This window comes from Pezoporus occidentalis, unplaced genomic scaffold (genome assembly GCF_034315485.1).
Source record: "Pezoporus occidentalis ecotype Australia unplaced genomic scaffold, CSIRO_AGI_Poc_V1 ctg154, whole genome shotgun sequence".
Lineage (NCBI taxonomy): Eukaryota > Metazoa > Chordata > Aves > Psittaciformes > Psittacidae > Pezoporus > Pezoporus occidentalis.
In genome coordinates, this window is record NW_026913361.1 from 1,297,675 (window position 1) to 1,317,354 (window position 19,680).

The window sequence follows — 19,680 nt, forward strand, 5'->3', positions numbered from 1 at the left end:
ACACTTTGCTTCACAAGGATGTAATGACAGGATGCCTGTAAGGTAAGGTACAAACATAAGCAACAAACAAATCAACACTATAGATCTCCAAATGAGCTGAAGTCTTCTTCTAATAAAGCTTTAAAACATGATGCCTTCCTGCAAACTAACCGATAAGCCACTTCTTAAGAGAGGATAATAATGTTCTTCTGCACTGACAGCCTCCTTCCAGTCAGAGGGGAGGCTGGCAGAGAAGGGACACTTGGTAGTGTGTTCAAGGGCCACAACAGGTCACCTTCTGGCAGGGAGCCATGAGCTGTGAGCCATCCACAGATAACAAGACCTTTTAGCCTCCTAGACTGGAGAAGAGAGGATGCTTCACTTCTAAAAACATTGCTCTTGGTTAGTATTTCTCAGCCTGAGGCACCTGCACACTTGCTCTTGGTCCGCAAGCTGCTCCTGGCTCAGCTTCAGCTTCCCACTTCTCATTGCCAGACGGCAGAGGCAGAACTAAGAACACGTTCACTACCTCCCCATACCACAGCTTCCTAGGATGTTGCACCATCTTGAAAAGAAGCAGTTGGCACAAGGCACAGATTAATGGAAAGCGAGGCTTATGTATCAGACGCGTACCCATGGCGGCACTTTTTCAGTACAAGGACAACTAGCTTCAGCTTATCATCTGTTCCCCTTGCTTAAGGGCAAAAATATGCTACACTGCATGACAAGGCCAAGCGGGTGTCTTTGATAGCTACATTATGCCTAAGCCTGGAAATGAGGCAATACAAGGAACACATATTTAAGAGGAAAGACTGAGTGTTTTTTGGAATGTTCTTCTCCTTTCCACCACCTCTACAACGACAAAAATCTCCATAAATACTAGTAAGGCAGGAAAAAGGAAAAACAAAAGGACCTTGAACCAGAGGCTTGCTTCCAAAGTCGACAGAAACTTTTTGTTCCTTTTAGCCATTTCATTTCCTACGGAGTAAGAATTTACTGGAACAGGGAGTGGGTGGCATTGTACTCCTCTGCAGTGAAATTGCACCAGGTTGGATGGGACTTTAAGCAACCTGGTCTAGTAGAAGGTGTCCAACCCACCTGTCCATGGCAGGTGGGTTGGAGACAGATGATCTTTAAGATCCCTTCCAACCCAAACCATACTGTGATTCTATGATTCAATTTTTGAATCCCACAGGCAGCTTTTCCTGAATTGGATTCAGACTGATGGCTGAATTCCTGAGGCAGAGAACCTCACAAGGGACTCCACTGCAGGAAAATGAACTTGGCTGTGCAAAGAAAAAGCATATTCAGCATAATACTGTGGAGCTAGGAAGCACGGAGAGCCCAGAAGGCAGATATAGCAGCACCCAGCGAGGTGACAATAGGCGAGTGCTGGGAGACACTGAGTGCTCAGCAATATTTCAGTGGAGAGCTACCAGTTTCTCTATTTCAGCCCCCAGGAAGGGGAATTAATTCTTATCTCTGACTTTCGCAAACCGGACACTGGATGCTGGCTATTTCTCATGCTGCCAGATGCCTTTTCTTCTTCCCTTCCAGTCCTTTGCATCACTCTCATGTGCTCAATGCACACACTTCAAGACCCTTCTGTCTTTCTGTGAAGATCTGAGCTGTCTTGAGGCAGGAGACGCTGTCAGTATTCAAGCCTTCCCAGTCACTAACAGCATCCTTTTCTGGTTTGGGCTTCCCCATTGAACAGAAGTGAATCTGAGAAGCTGAAGTGTGAGTTGAACTTCCAGAAAGATAAATATTGTCAGAAAGCTGAAATGAGAACCCAGGATGTCCACTGCAGAAGTTTAATGCACATAAAACCACGACTGAAGTCAGGGGAGCCCATGCTTTGAATAAAGAGAGTACAATACACTCTCACTATGTAGGCAAGTCTAACCCCAAACCCCCAGCCAGCAGGGAGAGTTCTCCAACCTTGACTTCCCAATTTGCAGAGCCACCCAAGTAAATAGATAGATCAGACAAATATTTTGCAATGGTAAGAAGAAAACATATTAATCACTGCTTCTGGAGCGCAGCGATACATCTGCAACAAACAGCACAAAGGAGTCACAAGGATGTTAATAACCATCATCTTCAGCATTTCAATATTTTGCAGGAAATAAAATATGAGGCCAGCAGCTGAGAGAATTCAGAATGCTATGAAGCTGCTCACTGAACATCTGCTGTCCCTCTGCAGACTGGTGGGACGGGGTTCAGGAGGTGAGGTTACACAGCAATGCAGAAGTACTAAGGAACAGGGTTGAGATGCCCAAAGGACACTGATTTCAGCCTTTCTTAAACTTGAGCATTGGCCTTTCAGGAAGCATTTCAGAGAACATTTACCCTCTGTTACCAAGCAGGTTAACCTTGCTGAGGGGGAATGGCTTCAGGGGAGGGGAGCCCTGGTGTCTCCTTTCTGCAAGCATTGGTACAGATAGGAATCCCTTTTAATCCTCTCCTTGGGTGTTACAGCAAGACACAGGTTTCCACTTAACCCCTTACGCTATTTGGAAATACTGCAAACAGAAGCTGGAATGCAGTACTGATGTACAACCCAAAACTCTAATGTCTTCAAAGCAGTAACTTCCATGGAGGAGAAAGACGGCTACAGGTGGCCCCATTCCATGAAAAGCAGGAAGAAAACATGAAACTTCACTCCTTTACTCTAGGTCAGACCCCTAAACCAGGCTCTGGGTGCCTGCTCCTGCACCACCACTAGTACTAGCAGGGGCATGTGGTGTTCCCCAAAGTGAGCTTGTAAAATACAGCAACTGGCAAATCCAGCAGATCACTTTTCAAAGCTCAAACAGTGCCGCAGAGGTGTCTGCTTATTTCTTGCCCTCTTGTAACTGTGCCAAGGAGGGTGCAGTGAATGTCAGCTACATGATACCGTTGCAAGCTAAGGAATTTGTAAATAGTTTACTCAAATTTCCTAGCTGATATACACACACACACACATACACATATATATATACACACATATATGTATGTATGTACATACATATTATGTATAGACATGGCATGAAATGTGCTTAGGACTAGGATACATAATTGCACAACAGGAGGCATCACTGACTTTGTCGGTACCATCCTACAAAACTAAATCAAAAGATTTTGATATTCTCCTGTCAAGTCTGCAACTTGACCCTGATATTTTCATGCCATGGCTTGGTTTGGGGGGGTTTGTTTGTTTAGTGTGGGGAAAGGCGGAGTCAAAAAACAAACCCACAAACAGCAAATCTTTGAAGAACAGAAGGGAAATGCAAGGTGAGCAATGTAAAACCAGATACACTTTCAACCCTTCCAGTCCATATGAAGCTGCTATTTATAACAACAGCTGGTTAGGGGAAAAGAAAAAAATAAATTAGGCAATCAGGTCATTTTTAGGATAAAGGGTAGCCCTTTAACTACAAACAAATCCTCTTTCCACCAGTCATTTCACTTGTCTTTGAAGACTGCAGGGAGTGCACTAAAGAGAAACACAGCATTTCACCATTCACTCAAAATTATGTTTGTTTGCTTGTTTACTGGATTATTTTCAAGGGCTGAAATAAATGCATAGGCTGCCTAAAGATTTACAATGAATTTCTTTGCCATCTTGCCACATTTAAGGCCAGAAAAAAAAGAAGGGGGTTTTTCCTTCTTTTTTTGGGGGGTACAACTCTACTCTGACAATCTGATAGCATGTTGTATTGCCTCAGGCAAGGATACACTGTAGTAGTTTAGGAGAAATAAACTGCACAGTATCATCTTACAACCACCTAGGGTCAGTCTTCTTATTCAGAACTGATAGAAAAGATACTGTAAAAAAAAAGATACTGTAAAAATTGAGATCAGCACAAGGATGCTGATCTGCTACATAATAAGATTGCAGACAACTTCCCATCAAGAGCTCTCTACCTTATTTCCTGCAGGATTTCCAATAGGCCTGGGGGAAGACTGGCTACCTCACCTCCTTGCCCAAGGAGAAGGGATACACCCTGAAGGAAGTGACAACTTGATGAAGAAGCCTTCTCAATGCAGCTGGTGGGATGCATTGACATGAGACAGTGCTTCAGACGGCACTCGGGTATCCGAAGGAGAGGCGGCATCACTCAAGATAGTAAGCAGCATGGTATGCAGTGTTTGACTACACGTAGCATCTTCATGGGCTTCAGAAATAACAAGCCAGCCAAGGTGAAGAGTATCAGCAAGAATGAACCAAGAATGTTGGCTTTTCAGTGCAGAGCTACATCCAGCCTGTCTCAGCACACAATTTGCAAACAACATGCATGCAGCATCCTGCTGGTTTTCCTGCACTTACAAAACCTCCTCTGCTTCTGTCCTTTAAATCCTGCAATTGCTTCCTGCAGCCAAAAAGTGAAGATACACTAGGACCAGAAAAGTTGAGCCTCCAAAATTCTGACATGGATATCAGAGTAAGATTCAAAACATAAAAATCATTGCTGAAGGATATTTTGACCTGAATAGCCATGCATTTTCTCACGCATTTATAATCCTTCCAACGAGAGTGAGGGGGAAATAAAAAGAAAGCATGAATTGGAAACATTGAAAAATTTCATGTGATTTTTCATTACTGGAATTACCTTGATCACTGATGACAAAGACATTGCTGTTTCCAGAAGGTGAAATAGGAATATCTACTAAAAAAACAAGAAAAAACAAACAAAAAAAAAAACAGAAAAAGAAGGTGTGTGTGCTAAAGCACCATTCTGGATTTGAGCCATAAAAACTTTGAATCAAGTAAGCTCACAGGATCTTACAGTTATGCTCATCCTTTACAGGTAAACAACAGGGATTTTCAAACTATTTCTAATAGGTTAAAGAAAAAGCAGTTGTGATTCAAAATAGAGAGTGGGGGGACACACACGAGATTTACTTGATGTTTGGAGAACATCGTGTTTACAACACTGCTCTCCACCCCCGACAAGCACACATTTTAGCACCGAACAGTTGGAGAAGAAAAAGTTGTCAGTGAAAGTCAAACACAGACATGCAGAAGGCTTCTTTTTTCTCTCTCTTTCTTCTTCTCTGTTAATTTGGGAAAGAAAGGATTCATCTTTTAGACCCTGGGATTAAATAGTCAGATCCAAGCTCCTCTTTATCAAAAAAGCTGCTACCCAAGGAAACCACAAATCATCAAAGAGAAAATACTTGGCTGTTTCTCAGAAGGGGACCATGATCATTTCCCTTGTCCTGAATAAAAGGTCCCTGATGCCCTAGGCAATACCAGCCATGCTGTGCTCCTACATCACCACCAAAGTCATGAAAAAAAAAAAACTGAAGAAGCTGCCAAAGAGTTAACAGGGCAGCACACTACTTCCACAATATTAGGCAGCGCCTTTGGCCACCAAGAATATGTACATCCTTTTTATTGCCAATTTATGATAAAGCAAACGTATATTTTAGCCATTCCATCAGATGATGGAGCTCTGTTTAATTAATCTCTAATCACTTTTAAATTGATACATTCCTGAGAGTCACTGGGGCCCTGCTGGTTGTGGCAACTGGCATTTCTACAGAAAGCAATTCTGAGAAACAGATTAATTTCCTTTAAAAAAAAATTAAGAGCCACTCAGTCTAATATATTTTATAACCATTCCCCAGAAAGTCTAATTATAGATTTTCAAGCAAGTATTTTAAGGTTTTGTTCCAGTATATCCGTTCAAGCATGCAACTGAGTTTTGCAGAAGCTTCAACAATGATTCCTGATGGCAGAGTAACAGCTTAAACTTCTCAAGGGCATGCCAGGTTACTCTTCTTTCAGTTTTTTTGCTACTCCACTAAATTTTTAATACAGCTTCAGCAAATAATGAGTTTACAGACTGGGAGTGTTCCCAAGTCAAGGTACCTGAAACTGGTAATGAAATAAAAATGCAAAATGCCCATTGGCTGCATAAGTTATGTATCACCTGTCAGTTGTTGCACAGACTAGCAGTCACGGGAGACAATTTCAAAGCTGATATGGTAACTTTACAGGCAGAAAAAGGGTTAGCATGGCAATGGAGATAAAGTAAGAGGAAAGCAGCGTGCAAGGTATCATTCATTATTTTACTATTACCATAGTACTCAAAAATCCCAGTGGAGTCCTAAGCTCCCACCTGCTAAGTACTACATACACATCTAGTAAAACCCCTTCTGCCCTGAACAATATATATTCAATATGTCTGAAGACAAAGACCAAGCAAGAGGCAGTAGCACTGTCCCTGTGGTGCAGATGGCCAATCAGGGCAGGAGGAGGTCATACACCTTGCGCAAGGTCAGATGAAAAATCAATGGCAAGCGATCACAGGTCACTTGAATTGTAGTCTGGAGCCCACTGTAAGGCCAGCCCTCCCCTCTCTGATGTCTAGGCCAGCACTGCTAAATACTATGGTTAAGTACTTTGTGCATCCTCCTGGAACGCTGCCCTCTGCTATCATGAGTTGGTAATTCAGAAAGAAAAAGGAAAGCATCCCTCCAAATGCCTTGAAAAAAGGGAATTTTGGAGCCATACTCTGATCCCCTTCAAGGATTTTAGGGCCCAACAAATCTACCAGATAATCAGATACCAAGCACAAAGAAAATATGTCCCTTAAGGGACGCAAAACCTTGTAACAACCTCCATCATCAATACCTCTCTAGTTTGTAAACTGCAATTACAAAACTCCATGCAGCACTCATAATTCACTCTTCCCCCCCCCCCAAATTACATAAAAGCAGGAAGGGCCCTGTTTGCAGGGGCACAAGCCATTAAAACCAATGATCTCTGACAGAAGGAGAAAGAAACTCTATGTGCAGTGCTCCCTGGAGAAGTTTATACCAGCTCAGCAGGATGGATTACTAGAGGAAGAGCAGAATTACGCCTAGCAGCATTATCCCTGACCCCTACATGCAAGACCAAGCTACATTGTCTAGTCCCATCAACTTTATAACTATTGCTACCCTGCTCCCCTCTGGAACAGTGGAAGATGGTAAGTCCTTATACTTTATGGATTTGAAAATGGACACAAAATCAGTTAAGTTAAAGCCTTACCTGCTGGAAATATGTTTTGCTGGAAATATTAAGATTTGACTGGCACCTCTATAGCAGTTTTCTGTGCTCACTGCAGATCAATTGGGCGTTTCATTTACTCTAGTGAAAAGGTTTTTCAGAACTACACACCCCTTGTTTATTAGGATCATCATAGCAGAGAGTACATCTCATCATTTTGCTTTTCTGTCAATCAAACCTATCTAACACAGAGGTTAACAGCTGACCCATTAATGGGATAAGAATTCCTAATCTATCAAGAATATATGCCAAAATCTATTCATTAGATCCTCTGCAAGCCTATATATTATTTCCATTTGACATAACATACCATACAGCTTTCTTTTACTCAAAATCATTTCTAGACTCACATTGCTCTTGAATGGATGAAGATAGCTACAAAGGCACCACCAGAGGAACCAGAGAGTCTGTATCAGCTCCTCATGAGATAAATCAACACAGCCACTGACCTGATTTCAGCAGTGCTCAGCTAATTTTCATCAGCTGAGCACCAGGCCCATCATCAATAGCTTTAGAAATGAGCAAGCAGATGCAAAAACTCATTTGGCTTTGACAGAATGACAGCAAGAGGCTATTATGAAGGCTTCTTACTGGGGGTTTAAATTTGAAACCCCACAATGGGTACCAGGCTTCTGCACAGGGTCTGTGGACCAAGGTCTTGGGCACACTATGGCACAGGGGTCTTCCAAAGCATGGTTACCAGTATGGAAAGGGTTTGTCACATAGGTTATTTTCATGTGCATCCCAAGGGACCAAGCTGGGTGGACAAAGGACAGAAAGGGGTTAAAGTGATTACGTACTCCTCTCCCTTCACTCAGGTTACCTATTTTCCACCCCAACACCCATCCTACAGAGTTTCAGCCCAGAAAGGAACATGGTCATCCAGGCTTGTTTGTTTTCATAGTTCTGGAAAAGAGAAAACAATCCAGATTCAAGTAAGAAAATAACTTCCATATTTAAACAGCTACACATATTTTCAGCCTATTTCAGGAGCACAGGGAAGATAATAAGGAGCTCCACTTTCCAGGCTTACCATGCTAAGAGGATAAAAAGAGAACTCTTGTTAATGCTTGTGCCTAGATAGTAGAGCATTATGGCTTGGATTCACAAAGGGATTTAGGACTCTTAAGTCCCACTGAAATCAGGAAATGAATGGGACTTAGACTCCTCAGGGCTTCTGTGAGTCCCAGTCCAAGTGCCTCCTCCTTTTGAAGCCAGTACGAACAATGCCATGGCATCAAGCAAGGGCAGAGACTGCCCACAAAGCTTTAACTCTATTAATAAAGACTAGAGGTTAACTGGTAACAAACAGGCACAACACCCCTGGTGAAGAGACTTTGGCCTGAATGTCTTTAAAGCTTCCAGAGCACTCCATCAAACAGAGCTGAAGCAAACTCCATACCTGTCAATGAGAGCTTTGCAGTGAATTAAGATTTCAGCCCAAGTCCTTGAGTCAGAGGCAAAAGAGCTGCTGCTGAGGAGACAAACTGTGCCATTAGCAAGCTTGGGCCATGTACTGTTACTGCCTAAAGCTCTTCAGGTAGGCAGGCAACAGTGCACAGTGATGTGTTTTCACCAACAAGCCTTACTTTAGTTTTCTCTGATTAAAACTTGGCATCCCCTAATCCATACTAAATTTAAAAATTAATTGTGAAGTTAATACAGTTATGGTACTTGTGCCTCATTCTATATTGCTATTTTAAATACACTTTAATAAAGATCAGTGGCATGCACTCTTGTAGCAGGAAACAGGGTTTCCCAATACAGGTGTTACCAGTGTAAGTGAAATTTCCACACTGGTGAAGTGAGAAAAAAAAAAATCTGCCCCACTTTCTGTACTCCTGTACATGGGTTAAGACAAAAAAAAAACCTCCCAACAACAACAACAAAAGGCATTATCTAAGCAAGTGTAAAGTGTTTAAATATTATTAACTGCTAATAAGCCCTCCACTGTGCCAGTGCAATATGTCCTTTTTGCTTTTACAGCTCCAGAAAGCTTCATAATGTAAGACAAAGGCATCCCAACTGGTGACCCAATGGAAACCACATTTACACAGTGATTCCCTTTCTAATCAGGCACTCAAAGTCTTCAGCTCCTCTTCCCTGTATTCACAGATCAAGAGCTTGTATATTAAGCCTAATACAGACCAACGAGCGCTCAGCCCCACCTGTGGCACTCTTCTGTTTTACCTTGACCACAACAGGTATCCAAGAGGACCATGCCACAGCATTTTTGACAAATGGTCTTTCCTTAAAGAGCAGCTCTGAAATCTTCCAGTGCATGCTGCAGAATATTTGATGTGGGGTCAGAAAAGATTCATCTTTGCTGCAGCAATGCTATCTCAACCCCCAGAGCACTCAGCTGAAGCTGCCTCTACCTAGTCAGGAGGAGTGGAGGAAAAAAAAGTAAAAAGGTGTTAGGTTTGGGTTGTTTTTTTTTTTTAAGGAATCAATAAACACCAGCACTTCATCTCTGCTCAATTTAGCCCTTTCTGGGAGCATAGATAATTCCTGATGGCAATTGTCGAAAGTGTCCAAATTCAGACAGTCTGATAGCCCTTTCAGTCGGGTCAGTCCTGGCAGAGACAATAATCAGGCCTCCCACGACGAATTTCATTCAACGAGCAGTGCTGATTACGGGAGTGGTTTGAATCATCGCACAGTATTGACTGAAGATCAATTTTCAGCTTGAGGTATTGTGGAGAACATAGAGAACATATAGTACACAGCTAAGCTAAGGCAGGGAGTAGGAATTCAATAGCCTACCCAACCATGTCAAATAAAAGCCTGCACAGATAGATGCTACAATTCCTACCCCCTGAAGTCCATGTTTTTAAAGGTACATGCTATGATGAAACAGCATCCCTGAGGAACTATATTTCATCACTATATTTTGCTACATCATTAAAATTATCATTTCATTCCTCCCCCAAATTTATTTCAAGCAACGTGCTTTGCATTACAAAAAAAAAAGACAACTTGTCCAAACAGCTCTTCTTTTGATTCCATCTTCCCTTCAATAAAATTTTCTGAGCCAGGTAACAACTGCCCTTCCTGCTGCAGGTGCCTTGTCTCCCAGCGCTCCTCTGCTCTTCTTCACCTCCACCCATGTCAGGCACCACAGCTTTTAGCTCTGACCCCACTCCAGAACTACCTTTGAGAAAGGAGAACAGTTGGTGATGCTATGGTCCTTGTAGACCCCATGTTGCCATGTGTTGCTGATCACTCTAATCCTTCATGCTTTTAAGAAAAAATTCCTAGCTTTGAGATGAGGAAATACAACATGTCCTAAAAATAGTCAAAGGTTAAAAAAAAGCTTTTGAGGAGGGATTCCTTTCCTGGTAAGGCTCACTGATACAGGTATTACAGGATCACCAGTTCTTCAGAGCCCTAAAACTGGGGCTTCATCCATCCATCCATCCATCCATCCATCCATCCATCCATCCATCCATCCATCCAAATTAGGCTTTGCTTTGCTTCTCTGACCCATAATGCCTAGTTGTGTTCCTCAGTACACAAGAGCAGATGCTGAGATCCAGCATCACTGCCATTGTGGAGGGAGGAAGCAAGGTGGGAAGAGAGATGTGGAGCTTTGCACACATGTTCCCAAAACTCCACAAGCACCTTCTGGACAGGACAATTTGCTGCAGAAGGAATGCCTGTACAAACACATGACTTGACAAGCAGGCTTGCTAATAGGAGGCTTCAACCTGAACAACACATCTATTTTACTTGTAGGGGAAGAAACTGAGAACCAAGCACACGTGGGATTTGGTCTGTTTGCACTGAAAAGTTACAGTGACTGCTTAGAGTGACCATTTTTCAGGTGAGCAACAATAGAGAGTTTTATCTTGTAGAGATCAAGAATTCTTGACTTTTCACTGAAGATTTTTTTATGCATCTATGATTTACAAAATCTATTTTGCAATTTCCACAGAGCTCAAAGAACAGCAATACAATGTATCTTAAAAAGAAAGACAAACATGAAAATGGTTAATCTAAAAATCACATCCAGTCACAGAAATGTAAATTCAGTGACAATGATGAAACTGCTCACATTGAATAATACACATTGTAACAAGCTGTAGTGTAGCAAGGAAGCACGGATTTCCATATATCTGCTTTCCCACCGAATGATCCAGCCTAACACAGAAAATAATAAACCAAGAGAAATTCCCAGCTATAATAGGTGAAATTCTGATCCTTCACAAATAACATCTGACTTGACTTCCCACATCACAGGTAAAAAGCAGGAGTTTATGCACATGGGAGCATTTCAGCATCCTGCGTAAGATGCCGATGCTTCTCTTTATTCTCTCATCCTCTCATTTATTCTTGTTTTCTTTAAGCTATTTAAGTTCTCTTACTTACACGCATATTTTTTTCCAACTGCAACTTCTCTCAAGTCCTCTTTGTGCTCTCTCCAACCTTTTTCCTCTTAGTAAGTTAAATATCAAATCAAACCTAATTTGGTCATCAACGGGTAAAGAAATATCCCAAACACATCTAACTATATGACAAGAACTACCAACAGCGTTTAAAAATAGGGAAATGACAGAAGATTTTTATTTATTTTTTTATTTCTATTTCAATCTGTCAAAAAGAAGATATAAGGCAAGGACCAAAATAAAGTAACCACAGTAAAAATAGTGCTGAATGATTGAAACAAGATGGTGAATTCACTCTTTAGAAATTCAGCTTAGAGATACCTCATCTACATAAGTCCTCAAACGATTTATGCTAACAAGATAAAGTGTTAAAATGCATCTGAGTTGCAAACAGGTGTAGGCATCCTGCAGTAACAAAAAATTACTGCTGGATGACAGGGCCCGCAAGTTGAATTCTATTGCTTTAAAGGAGAAGAAGATAAGAGCGCTGCTAGGAAATTCAGGTTGCTATACAGTAGAGTATAATGTCTGCCCACCAGGATCAGAGGTCCCTCTTATTATTCTGCTATTGTCGTGGCCATGGCATGCCAAATGAATTAAGGAACTTCACAGCAGCTTAAAAGTGGAAATAGTTTCAGTTTAATAATAATAAAAAAAAAAATAAAAAAAGACATGCCCAGGAGCTTTACAAATCACAAAATTCCTGGTAAGTATGAGAATTTTACCTCCTAGTTTTACAAGTTGCCTTCTGCCCTCAAGAAAAACAGATAAGGTGTTCCTCTTTTTCTAACCTCCGTCAACTATACCAGGCTTTTACAAAGATATGTCCCTGCCTTTGCTTCCAGCTCCTCCATTCTGCAGTGTTTTATGTTATAGTATAGCACTTTTCCCAAGGTTTCCCCGTGGTACTGTAATGCACCACAATTTGTGATTTTTATACTTCTCTCTAGTATAACAAATATCTTTAATCATCCAGTTGTTTGCTACAAAAACAACTATTCCTTTCAGCATGCACAGGAATTTGCCATCACAGTATTTTTTTAAAAAATGCTACATATTTGCCCTCTAAAAATGAAACCTCTTAAAAGAAGCCCCAAGTTGGACTTCTAATACGTGTGACCCATAAGATCTCCAGTCCCCTGGAAAAATCACAGCCATGACTCCTAACTTTAATCCTTCTGAATAATAGCTTTTATCTTCTGCAAATTTCATCCCCAGCGGGTCAGTTCCACTATCCAGCAATAAAATATTAAAAAATATGATTTTTCATTTCTGAAACATGAAAGTCTCTGCTAATTGAACAAACCCAATCAGCAATCCTACAGACTGGCCAAAGTTCATTCAAATGACAAGGGGTGAGATAAGAGGAAAAACTCAACAAGGCCCTGTTTCTATGTGGAAAATTTGGTGCCAGTCAAAACATCAGCACTCAAGGGCACTTAGAGACTGCAAAAAAGCTGTGGTAGCTCCAGATGTACAATTTAAGCAAGTTGTTCTTCCTGCCTTTACCTCTGCACCTTCTCTGTGACATGATTTACAGCTAGTCTGACAAAGCTCAGCCAGCCACAGTTAAAATACCAAAACCATTTGGCCCGTCACTGAGGAGCACTGAGCACCTCCAAAACCTGTTCTGTGTTAACATCCATGCCTACTGATGGATGTCAGTGCTCTAGGCTTCAACCGATCAAGGGTCCATCAATACTTCCCTGGAAAAAGCCTTCTATCCTGCAGCACAAGAGTTCATTTGAAAGATTTTGTGTTGATTGCTAACATGTGTCCTCACTTACAATATTTTATTTCACGGTGAAATTCAGATGCAGCTATGATTTCAAGTTTTAAAACACTGTAGTGGTGGATCTGAGTGGATAAACAGACTAAGCATAGTTAAGAGTCCCACTGGGAAGTCTTAAAAAGACTGATTTATGAATATGCAAACACTTCCATGTCACTCAATCCTGATAAACTCCAGTTGCACAAGCTCACAAGATGAAGGCAATCTGATACTAAAAAACAAAGCCACAAACTACAAGAAGAGTAATTTACAAAAAGGAATTCTATCCTGTGCAGAAATAAGCTTCCTTTCAAACATGTTGCTGCTTGGGTTCTCCCGCTTTTTTTATGACCTCGTATATCATCATTTTGCGACCAGTTTTCTCCTCATAGTAGTTTTAGACATCTGCAATTTTGACATCTGCAATAAACTGACCTATGTACTCCCATCCTTTCCACACTAAGTGGCATAAGTAGAAGAAATGGGAATTCTTTTCTTTCCTGACATACACAAAGTCACACAAATAAAAATACTACTATAACTGAAAGCAAGGACTCACTGCTTGCTTTGTTTGCATGTAGAAAGCTTATCACAACTAAAAATACACCTCGCTTAGTAACACTAAAGATATGTTGGTGGTGAGCATGGGGTTTGCAAAATTATCTTGCTGTAGCTTAATGCTGAACTCAGCAGTAAAAGTGCCATCGTTACCTTGGTGGGTGTGGGTGATTCCAGGTGTAGCCTTCATTGGGAATGCATGCTAACAGGGAGCATTCGGAGCAATCACCTCTCTTACAGAAATATATCACTAGAAGCTTCAAATGCAAAACAACTTTAGTTATTGACAGCCAGGGTGCGTGTTCTCTGTGACAGGAGCTTCTCATGGTAAGAGATGCCAGAAAACCCCACTACGCATGCCAGCCACCAGGAGAGGGGATGCGCCATCAGCGTCTCATCAGGGCAAGAGACAGGGCTAATTGGAAAGCTAAAGATCACAGAGTCCCTGTCAGTACATCTGCTCCTGGAAGCAAACAGACTAAATAAATGTAGCCATACTGGTCTGTGAGTAAAATTAAGGCTCTTAAGTGCCCTGGACTGTGAGAATGGGGTGGGTTTGCTCCTTTGAAATCTACACATTTAATTTCTACATCCTCTCTCATTAGCCTGGTTTGAGACCACCACCGCAGGGGTATTCCCTCACTTGGACAAATGTGCATAGGCCATTTTCAGAACTGCTTTTTGGTTTGCAGAACAAACACAGAGCATCATTCTGTAATACCTGGCAGCTTGAGGAAATCAGAAACAGTTTTGGGAACAACTCAAACCAACAGGTTAAAAGAAAAGCAAGCAGTCTACGGAGCCATGGCTCAGTGAAGGGTGGCCCAACATTGACACCCTGAGATCAATGGTGACAGACAACGAAGCAGCAAAAGGAATCTAGTCAAACCAAGAATACTGCCAAAATTAAAACCTCCATTATTGAGTTCTGCTGGTGAAAACTGAACCAAATGCTTTCCAGGTGATTTATGGCCAAAGCTTGTCCTCTCTGGTCTGAGAAAAAAAAAGCATTCTGAACAAGGTTTTAGTTCAGTTTTGTTCTTTTCTGAAAACAAAAGTAGTGCTTGAACTTAAACAGCTTTTTTAATTGAAAGAAGGGGTGTGATCCGTCAGGCATCTCCGAAGGATGATGGGCTAACAAACAGGAGCAAGAGTGAAACAGCCCTAGAAGCAAGTGCTACAGGATGCAAAAAAGGGAAATTTGGATTTTTTTTCAGTTATTATTTAAAATATATTAGCTCAAACAATTACTTCCTTCTTGATTATTGAAAGATTATTATTTTGTGAAGTTGGAACAATAAAATATTATGATGATGTTTTAGACAATGTGAAACAATTATCTTTCCTGATTTAAAACATAAGCACCTTTTTCTCAGGAAAATAACTTTCTCTCTGGAAAATAAATACGTAAGTAAATACATAAATAAATAAATCTACCACCTGAAAACATAACTTTATGATCAGGAGAAGTATGTATGATGTGAGGACCAGAACCTATAAAAACAGTGACGATGGGTGAGCTCAAGTACTTGAATGTGAATGTACCAAAAGTGCAGACCCTAGAAAAGTAGGGGTTTGTGACCTGAAAGCACAACCCCTGCCGAACAGCTTCTAGACCACAATACAGGAGGTGCTACACTAAAACAGTGCCTTCTGTCAAAACAGAATTATAGCCAAGATGCTTTATTAACAGAGACACTAACAGACGTATGCCTTTCCTCCTGGAATGAAACAAGTTAGCAAAGACTACTAGTTGTGCTAAGAAAAGGTGTTTCGTAATGGCCAAGAAGCAGAAATATAGAAAACAAAATCCACACCTGCACTACAGTGAACTTTCTTAGCAACAGCTGAGACAGAGGAGGCACATATAAATCCAATGTAAAAGCAGATGTAGGAAACCAAAGAGAGGATCAAAGTCTATATGACCAAATTGCAAAAGTCAAGAAGTCAAACCAGCACCTTTTAATTCAGCTGGTATCTAAATCTAAGGCAGGTAATGGAAAACTATTGACTTTGGTAAGTAAAGTGCAAAATACAAGATTAAAAGGAATTTTTTTCCCCTCTAACATGAAAACTCATGCCCTGAAGTAATCAAAATGCATTTAGATGCAGGAGATCTGGAGAGACAACTTAAAGCTTGTGCGTGAAGGGGTTGGTCAGGGGAAGAAAGGAGAATACCTGCTTTTGTGAGTATCTTTTGCACACAAAAGACTAATTAAACTGGATGTAAACATTCAGAGATGCTCCTGAAAATAAGAGCAAGGCCTTCATTTCTCGCCGCTTTAACGGAAAAGAAAATAGACACAACACTCTGACAAGCATACTTCTTGCTGATACGGCTGGAAGAGGCAGACACCGTACCAGGAAGTGAGATTCAGAGCTGGGGGAAATAGCAGAGGAAAATAACAATTTAGGAGCAGCTGCTCCTCAGAGTGGCAGCTCTCCCCTACCTGAGGGACTCAGCCACATCTGTGCACAGCAGCAACAGCGGCTGCCTTTGTCAGGGAAAACGGATGGTGAAGTGCAGGTAAACCAGGGGACTTGCTACCAATCGCTCTCGCTCCTTCTTCCCTCCTCCCCACACCCCCTGCCCTGTGCTCAACTATTTCTCTGGCAGCTCTCAGCTTTCTGAAATTCGAAGGATTGCTCATGTGCTGTGCTGTCACCCAACAGGTATGGATTTTAACACAGTCCTCTTTATATGTCTTTAAAGAGTTTATTTCTTGCATGCTTATGGCATGTCCATTCTAGTAATGTGACTGGCAGATATGTTCTTTACTCCTGCACTGATAATAAGTTTAATTCATGGGAAAGTTGCTGCACACTTTCCCACTCTTATATTTTGTGTGATATGCCACTGTAACCCTGGATCGTCTCAAAGAACCCCAGGAAGCGGACCTTGGAGGGCATGTGAATGGAGAAACTTTTTTACACGATCTGTGAGCACAGTCCTGACTGACAGGTAGGTTTGCCAAGGGGAAACCAAATTCTGGGATATGCTAAAAAGGTTTCAGGGTGAGGATTCCATGGGCAGGTTAAATGCTGAAGGAGGGAGCTTGGCTCCACACAGGCCCCTCAAGGAAGGATGGGGGGTTCTCCAATCCCCACACCTACTGCCCCTCCACCTCCTGGGGTGGAAGAGCTGCAGGCTGTTGCAGCAGTTGCCTCTTTTCCTGGTGTTCCAGGGACAACGAGTCAAAAGATTCAGTTGCACCAAGGGCTCGTGGCTAAAACAGAGCTATCAGCAGCCTAAATAATCAGCAGGCTCCTTTTATAGTCAGCAGAGATTGAGCCAATGTAGTAAGAGGAATCAGGAAATTATTCATCTGATCCAAACAGAGGTGTCCACCAGCAGGTACAAGAAGAAAATTGCTTGCCAAGAGGACAGGCCAGCAGAAATTATGCTTGTCCTCAGCCTCTACATAACTTGTGCAACTACTGCATATAGATGTACTTATGTTTCTTCTCGGACTTGTGTTTAATTTTGCAAAGAGGGCCTCAGCAGCTGAGGAACTCAGACTAAGAAGATCAGGCATTACTCTTCATGTCCAGCCTGCACTCCCAGCTTTGAAAATGTGAACTGAACACTCAGCATAAAAGTATCCCTCTGCCTTTGCAGACAGTGTATGCATGAGGCTCCGCCAAGCCAACACAATACTGAAACTGCACCAGGGTGCTGGACAAGGTCTAGGAAGCTATGGCACAAACAGGCATTGCTTCCATTTTTTAGGGAGCTCATATCCAAAACCTGAAAAAAAAACAAAAATAGCTGGAAAACTTGCAAAGGAACTTTTCCTTATCAGAATCTATTACCTTTTTCCTTTTTGTACAGAACATATCTAGCTCTAGTGCAAGACACGTTTAGATTTGGACATGCAGACTACAGCCCATCTCACTTTGCAATGTTCCTTGAGTGTCCTGGAGAAGATAGGAGGGGATTTTTACATAGACTCACAAAGGCTTCCCAAAAGAAGAACTGCTGGAAGAGCCTTTTGCCTATCTCTACTGGTGAAGCCCAGCACTGACTTCAACCAGGAGGAAGCATTACTCACACTACCTCTCCAGCTCTCCTCCAGGCAAGTGCCAGGGGAAAAAGGGGCTTTTCCCACCTCATATGCAAGCACCACGGTAAAAGGAACAAACACAGAGAACAGAAAAACACTCATAAAAGTAAAGATTGAGCAGACAAATGAGTATGAGGTGAAGAAGCCAGGAGGTGATTAAGAGCTACTTGACCAGTATCCAGGCTGGAGCTGCTGGACATGGGGGCTGGGGCCAGAGCCATCTCAAAATCACCAAACCATACCCTTTTGAGATGCTTCAGCAGAGACCATCCTCTGCAGATAGGGAGTAGGGAGGTGTGGAAATGGAAGGAATAAGTGTGAGAGCCAAACTGGCATGTACAGAGGGTGTGGAAGGCAGAAGGAGAAGGCTCTTTGCTATGTGACAATTTAGGAATGTGGTTCATGAGGCTGGAACAAGCCTGTCATTTGGGCTTAGAATTCCACAAGAGCTTACAAAGCTCAGATCTCCACCACCACCACCACCACCAAAATAAAAAAAAAAAAAATAACCTGCCAAATCATGTGGGTAAATAACTGGTAGTTCTATTTAACAGGATGCACAGGCTAGGGCTAAGAAAGGGCTCGACCATAACTATGAAGCGGCCACAGCATGGTCATGGTAAGAAATGGTGGAGACTCTGTGGATCAAACCTTAGCTTCACGTTGGAAAAGCAATGCCTCCATCTGCAAGGGACAGAGGAGATGGCAGGTTACAAGGGACTTCTTTTGCTGGCCTACTATTTAAAAACAAATTATGTCATTTGGAAATACAAGCTTTTTCTGCTTCACCAAAAAGAACAGCAACCACAAACACAATTTAAATGCTTTTCTTCTCCCTTTCATTTTTGTTACCCAGTGTAAGGAGTGAGGCCAGCTGGGTAGGACAACGAGAAACCTTTGTCCAGACCTTGTATTCGTGCCCAGAGAGAAAATCCTTACAGAACCTTTTCAGACCCAATCTTAAAATTGGCTTATATCATCCTTTGGGGAACATGCATTTGCTTTCATATAGTCCCCATGCTCACCTAAATAAATGAATAAATAAATAGGCAAATGAACAAGTAAATTTTCTTACATCTCCCATAAACATCTAAATTACTTCCCCTAACAGAGTGAGCTGCTTCCACACAATCAATAGCGTTTTTCAGTTGCATGTGGCACTGTCTGCGTAGGCAGGAAGAGTTCATCAAAAGGTGGCAACCTCATGCACAGTCTGGCTGATGCATAAAAAGCTATACAAGCTATATATACAAAGCTATATAAAAAGGTTCCTGAAAAGCCATAGGCAGTTTTCCTTTGCTCAGCTGAATCAGCACGTAAATTCCACTTAGATGAACGAGGCAATGAACAGGCATGGTATATCATCACTTCAGACTGTGGGACAGCATGACACCTACATAAAGCCAGCTTGGATTAGCCAGCTGCCAGGGAGATTGCAGCACTGATACTTACACTCAGATGGGACATTTACATTCACATACATCTGCACAGGAAGCTAAAGCAAACTGTTTGCACAGGAGATAGACGGAATAATCCCGCTTTATTTTGTAAATTACATTCCTTATCCTAATTAAAGTGGAAGAATGAAACATCACATTATTATTAGCTCCTTGGATGCACTCACTAGGAAAAATAAAATGGTTGCATCAAAAAACATAAACTCACAGTGCTGGTCACTAATTTGCAATCCTGCTTCCACATCACGAATAACCACTTTACTTGCTGGGCTGTGTTATCTCCAAAAGTCTACACATATATGCTAATATACCTGCAAAGGCATGACAGGTTAGCACCTCAAATCCTCCTGTCAAATGACTGGAATACAAATAAGATGCCTGAGAAGTAAGAGAACATGTTTAAAACATGTCCAGAAATTGG

General features: G+C 41.7%; 1 protein-coding gene across 20 annotated transcripts in view; it reads right to left on the reverse strand.

Moving 5' to 3' along the window:
• ADGRL3 (adhesion G protein-coupled receptor L3) overlaps positions 1-19,680 on the reverse strand; it is a 516,853-nt gene that overhangs the window by 444,968 nt on the left and 52,205 nt on the right. The gene's annotated exons all lie outside the window — the stretch shown is intronic.